Source organism: Macaca fascicularis, chromosome 11, assembly GCF_037993035.2.
Source record: "Macaca fascicularis isolate 582-1 chromosome 11, T2T-MFA8v1.1".
In the NCBI taxonomy this organism is placed as follows: domain Eukaryota; kingdom Metazoa; phylum Chordata; class Mammalia; order Primates; family Cercopithecidae; genus Macaca; species Macaca fascicularis.
Genome location: NC_088385.1, coordinates 53,247,802 through 53,254,303, shown reverse-complemented (window position 1 = coordinate 53,254,303; position 6,502 = coordinate 53,247,802). Strand labels below are relative to the sequence as shown.

At 39.2% G+C, this 6,502-nt stretch overlaps 1 long non-coding RNA gene across 1 annotated transcript; it reads right to left on the bottom strand.

Annotated features, from left to right (window-relative positions):
- Positions 1-391: 391 nt before the first annotated feature.
- LOC123567496 (uncharacterized) lies at positions 392-5,541 on the bottom strand. The gene is made up of 3 exons (XR_006690458.3): positions 4,762-5,541; positions 1,477-1,606; positions 392-1,084 (listed from the first exon to the last, which is right to left on the bottom strand). It is a non-coding gene; the product is annotated as an uncharacterized lncRNA (long non-coding RNA).
- Positions 5,542-6,502: the final 961 nt, after the last annotated feature.

The following is a 6,502-nucleotide window of genomic DNA, read 5'->3' as shown; positions in this document are numbered from 1 at the left end:
GTTGCCTGTTGGTTATGAGCTAGCTTTTGGAGTAAGATCAACTTGGGTTCAAATCCCAGCCTTTTCACATATGACCCATGTAATGTTACCAAAATTACTTCACATATTTGAGCTCAGTTTCCCTTCCTAGAAAGAGGAGGAAAATAATACCCACTTTCTTAATCACTCTGTGGTCCTTATATTCTGAGAAAGCATTGGGACTGATTGAAGAAAAGTAGATTCTCTCTGAAATTGCACAGGGAGCCTAAGGCTCAGACTGAGAATGCCCTTGTTTCTAGCAGTCAAAGACACCAAGAAAATCGCCTGTGTGTCAACTACATTGTAGATATTCCCTAGAGAATTCAGATCTTGCCAGCCATCAAATAATGAGACTTTGAGAAATGTGAAAGTGCTTTGAAAAATGCAAATAGGCAGTATTATTTTTATTGCTAACTGTCTAAGATGGGACTCTGTGTGACTCCAGTGAACTTGTCAGCTTGCCTAAAAAATCATTTCCTTCTTTCAACATTTCTTTGGCTATTATATCATGATTTTGTAGTCTCTTGAACGCATGCTATATCTAGTATGTTATTAATTCTTTAGAGTACTTTGATGCCATTTTGCAAAAATAAGGTAATCCAATACAGATGTGACAAAATGGAATAAAATTTGCACAATTATAATAATAATGGGCAATTATTAAATAGTAGACAGTAGTAATCATATTAGGTGTTAGGTACTGGGGTTTAAAAAATACACTAATTTATTTAATGGAAGAAATCCAGTAAGAAATCTGAGATTTAAAGGGGCTTAAACTCCTTGCCTCAGGCAGGTCACATGCTGTGAGCACAGAGCAGGAATCAAACTTGTCAGAAGCCAACTCCTCATCAGCCATCCTGTACTGAGCAGCTACTATATAGAAGACCCTGGACTATCAGAAACCAATGTGAACAACACAGTGCCCCATCCTCCAGGGACTTATCATTTAACTCCAACATAAACTCCATCTTGCACAAGATGGGGGATAAGAAAATACATGGGTAAATGTAACGGAGTAGTCAGTCACTAGATGTAGTCTTTCCTTGCTGAGTCCGCTGGCACAGTCCTGCAATCAGATGATAAAAAGTCATGTTCTGGAAGTTCTTGACTTCTAGACCTATAACATATTGATGGCTATACATCAAATATTATTCAAAGTCAGTAAATTGCTGCCTGAAGTGAAATATAAATGAAGTAAGAATGAAAATCACAGCTGGAGAACCAGGAAAGACCCTGTGAAAAACATGACATCTGAGATTGCGTAGACCTTGCTAGCCATGTCTTAGCTCCCAGCATCACTCTGCTATTCTCATTAGAGTTTCCATTCTATTAATAATTTTGACCTAAGTCCCAGCACCTGTTGGAACTTTATCTCACAATCAAAGTAAGAAGATCTGGCTTGCCTTTCTGTCTTCATTTTTGCAAGTTTGTTCCCTCTGAAACATTACTGCGCCTTACCCTTGACATTGTGTGACTGCCACCAGGGTCCACAGGTCCATAGCTTACTGAGTCTGAGCCACAAAGACGTTTCATGTGAGGGCAAAAGGGACAGCAAGAGCTCTTGGATTCAGTAGGATTTGTCTTCCTTCTGAAAACAATGGGGACCTTAGATCAGTGTGTCTTTTGGGTTCAAACATAAAACCATTTTGTGAAACTGCCTCTAAAACACAGGCTTCATGTTGAGACCAAGGTTTTAGTAAAGTTAAAGCCTATCATTTGGTGCCTTTGAAAGTGACCTTTAAAAATACCAACATTATGATTCAGTAATAGGATAGCAATTACTTTTGACTCGAGTTTAACAAAATTTTACCTTATTATTAGTTCTTGTGCTGATGGGCTATTCAAATGAGTTAATAATATCCTCAATATGTTCAATAGGAATATACAAACAAGAGCACTTATGCATTATCCTATCTAACTTATCCAAGACTTAGATCATTGCATTCCCTGATGCTAACAGGTCTTCCTGGCTTTGAGTTACAGTTTAAAAAACAAACATCTGAAATGCAGACACAAGAAAATATCTGCATGAGGTTCTTGCAAGCTATAGAGACACAGGTTTTACACAGTCCTCTTTGTAGGGTACTCTCAAGCACTAGGACGTGCCCAGAAACACGAGATGGTCAAAACTGTGCACCGCTGCCCCGTGATCAGTCTCTATGCACTCCCTCCCACCAATCCATAAACTTCACGGTGACCAGGGCCATCTCTCAATAATACAAATGTGGTCAGGTCCCTTCCCTGGTTAGGACCTCCCTATTGCTTACAGAATCAAGTCTTAACTCCCTAAAGAAGAGGGTCTTCCACAGTGTTTCAGCCTGAGTTTCAGCCTCAAGCCCCATGCAAACTCTTTCTTATGCCTGCGCCCTCTGCTCAGTGATATGGTTTGACTCTGTATCTCCAGTCAAATCTCATGTTCAATTGTAATCCCCAGTGTTGGAGGTGGGGCCTAGTGGGAGGTGATTGGATCATGGGGGCGGTTTCTCATGGTTTAACACCATCCCCCCTTGGTGCTGTCATCACAATAGTGAATTCCAGTGAGATCTGGTTGCTTAAAAGCATGTAGCACCCTCTCCATGCGCATGGTCCTGCTCCTGCCGTGTAAGACGCCTCACTTCCCCTTTGCCTTCCGCCATGATTGTAAGTTTCTCAACACCTCCTCAGAAGCCCAGCAGATGCTACCTTGCTTCCTGTACAGCCTGCAGAATCATGAGCCAATTAAATCTCTTTTCTTTATAAATTACCCAGTCTCCGGTATTTCTTTATAGCATTGTGAGAACAGACTAATACAACTGGGCTGCCTCTCAGTCAATGCCCTTTGCCCAGGCTGTCTCTCAGCCTACAGTGGCTTCTCATCTGGGTAAACATTCCTATTTATGTTTTAAGAACAAATTCGGACATCACCATCTCGGGATGGCTCCCTGTGACCCTGCCACACACACATCCTCCTCTGGGATCCTCCCCTTCTCGTTGCCTGCTCCATCTGTGATACTTCTTACATAGTGCCATTACTACCTGTTGACAGGGTAGTCTCCCCTACAGTCAGAACTTCCAGAAGCCCAATTATTTCTTCCCCGGCCCTTAACAAAGTGCTTCACATACAGTAGATTCTCAATAAATATTTGTCTAATAAAGATATGAACCAAATAGGTAAAATTTATCTGTAGGCTTCCGCTCATCATCAGCTGCCTTTTCTCAGCCTTCCCTCCCTCTTCCCCCCATTGACCCCACCACTGTTAATTCCCTGTCTCCAGCCCTAGCTGTCCAGTTTTATCCTAATCATCAACATGAAATGCTGCTCCCAGGAAAGGTTTTGATAAACTCACAAGGCTGACTCTCACACAGGGTTTTTACAATTTACTAGTTGACAAAATCATAAGCCAAAATAATAGATCTCTGATTGTGGGATTTCTTTAGCCTTGTAAGAGGCCCTGTCACAGTCCCTCTGTTTACACTTTGGCATTTTGTGTAGGGCTGCCTTTTCGTGATTATTAGAGGTGCCAGAATCTCTATAAACCCTTGTCTGTATGATCTGGGTTCCTAGTAAATCTGTCTGCTTCAAACTGAACGGTCCAGCCAATCTCCAAGAACTGCCAAAGTATTTTGCTTTTATATTGAAACTGCTTGAAAAAAATATATCTTTCTGATAAGGCTTCACATCTGACATATAAGGAAGCCTTTACCTACTAAACGATTTAAACTCAGCAGATGTAATTTAAACACTGATTGATTTTATCTTTCTTATTTGGTTAACTATTTAACATGCAGTTATTAACAATTCCTAATGGGGTAAGTAAGAAAGACATCATTAAAACCCGAATAGGAACTGAGCAAAGAATTCTTTCCAGTAGTCTTTCAGGAGATAACCAGTCAAACGCTGACAGTGAAAAAAGATGATCTCAGAAAAGTAACAGAGTTCAATAAACATCCAGCTCAGTTTCCTAGGAATTCTGCAAGCTCCCGCTGAGTGTTTTGTAAGAGACCTTTTTAGGAAGATGAAGGATAGATGGTGAGTTCTATGGTGCCTGCACATCAGAAGAGGGAGTGACCCACTTGGGAGTGACACACACTGCCCAATTTTCTTACACAGAGATGAAATAACTCATGTTTAAAATACATAAACAGGATTCTGCCTGCCCAGCTACCCTCATGACAGAATGGCCCTGTGAATCCCTGCTGCCAAGCAGAGACAGAGAAAGAATCATCTAGCCATTAGGCTATGAAAGTTTTCAGTCTGCTAAGGCAGAACTGACAATAAGTCAGTAGATTTTACCTTTTCTGGCTGAGTCAGCTTCATGGTGGTGCAGCTGTGCACTTAGATGGTACAAAATCATGTTCTGGAAGTTCTTATCTTCCAGACCATAGCAATATGATACCATATTGAAGACTAGAAATCAAACGATATGATGGGTGAGGGGACACCTTTAAAACCCCGAACACTTTATATCAGATGGTGGCATTACTATGTGGGGGTACACAATGCCCTTGACTGATAAAGTTGATCTGCTACATTGTCAAACCCAGGACAAACCAATATAAGCCACCTCTTCCCCTACCCAACTCAAACAGACTATGATTCAAGAAAACAATGCTATATATTTTAATAGCTAGCAGACATTTGGGCCACCAGAAAAGGCCACTTAAGTCATCTGATTATAATATATGTTATACTAGATTATGTATTGGTTTGGAATGGAAAATGGTTCTGAGTTCCAACTCAGGATCTTGAGTTTGTCTACACACCCCTTTTAGTGAGGATAAGATTCCTTTGCTTCCTGACTTCCCCATTTCCCCAGAGTGAAACAAAGGTCTGGAAGCCGAGACGTATTTCCTGAGATATTTAATGCTGGAAGAAAGATGAGGAGTCTTCTAGTCCAATTCTCTGATGCAGTGTAGTAAAAATTAAGAGAGCTCATACATGTAGAGCCTGTAGCACAATAACTAGCATACACTAAGCCCTCAGTAAAAGTTGCTATTAATAGTACCAACAGTAATATCTCAGAGCTGTTTAGTGGAACTGGAACCTGTCTGTCTAGATGCTCAACCTTTGCAATAAACCCAGTGGCCTCCCACTGTGAAAGGACTACCTAGAGGGTGAGGCTTTGAAAACCTGCTTTAGAAGAGCCAATTATTTCCAAGCAATTTATTTTATTGTAAATCCCACCATTTTTATGCTCAGATAGTCCAGTCTAACAGTATCAACAGATAAAGTCTGATTTATTTTAGATTCCCAAATTATTTTCCCATTTCCTTTAATAAAAGGAGTCCAGACATACAAAGCAAATGTGCTAAAGAAAATCCCTAAATGATTGCTTTCATTAAAATTGTGTTTACTTGAAAATTAGACAATAAACCCTCATATCTCAGGGCTCCAGCCATACAATTTGACAAAAAACGGCACCTACAGATATATTTCAGCAAACACACTCCCACAAGATGCTTCAGGCTTTACAAAGTGCCATGGCTGCTGGGAAACAACTTGGAACCAATGACCTTCTAAGCCTTATCCAAAAACAAAGGAAAACAAAATGAGGAAATTACTCCATCCCCCAACACAAGAACAGTAAAATATTTTCCTGTTTCCTGCCTAAAGCAATGGAGGACCTATCCAACATAGTTACTTTTACTTTACTCAGTCATTAAACAAATTGAATGGTTTGAATCTACCAAACCAGAAAAGTTAAGTGTGGCTTCATAATCTCTCTGCTTAAAGGGCATCATTATTGCCTGAAATAAATCAAACATTGACGTTTAAATTTAAGTGGCAATAATAATAACAATAATAATGATAATGGCCAGGATTACAGAGAGGGATATTGTTGGGGGAAAAAAGGTTCCACAGTCAAAATAAGTTTCAAAAACTCTTATTCAAATGTAGTTAAACCGATAAAATTGGCCACGTTTCTTTACCACAGTATACTCCAAGGCTTCAGTTCCCTAATGTGAATTATTTCACCAGGAAAGTAAAATATTATGCAGCAATTTTCAAACATTTCTTTGCAGAGAATCAGATGGAGCTGGTATTTCCTACAGCCCATTGTGGAATACTCTTAGATTACAGGCAGGCATTGAAAAGCGCCTTCTAATATCAAAGTAACCATACTGTATGGAGTAAATTCTCACATTAGATCTTTAATACCTACCAGTTATATAATGTTAAAATATATATTGCTAACCATTGTCTATAGAAATTGAATTCACATTAAAAGTGAAAAGAAAATTCACCACTTCTTACCAGAAAGATTATAGCTTGTTTACCACATACATTTAATTATTTTAAAAGGTTTTCAATATTTGGCATGAAGAAAATAAACACTTTTTCCTTCTTCAGGTCACTGCAATTAAAGTTGACCTTGTTGAGCTAATGTAAGCATCAGTATAGATTTTTAAGTGTATTTTTAAGTTATTTTCTTATGAAAGTGCCTATCTACTTATTACAGAAAATTTAGCAAATGCAGAAAAGATTTTTTAAACAAAATAGTAA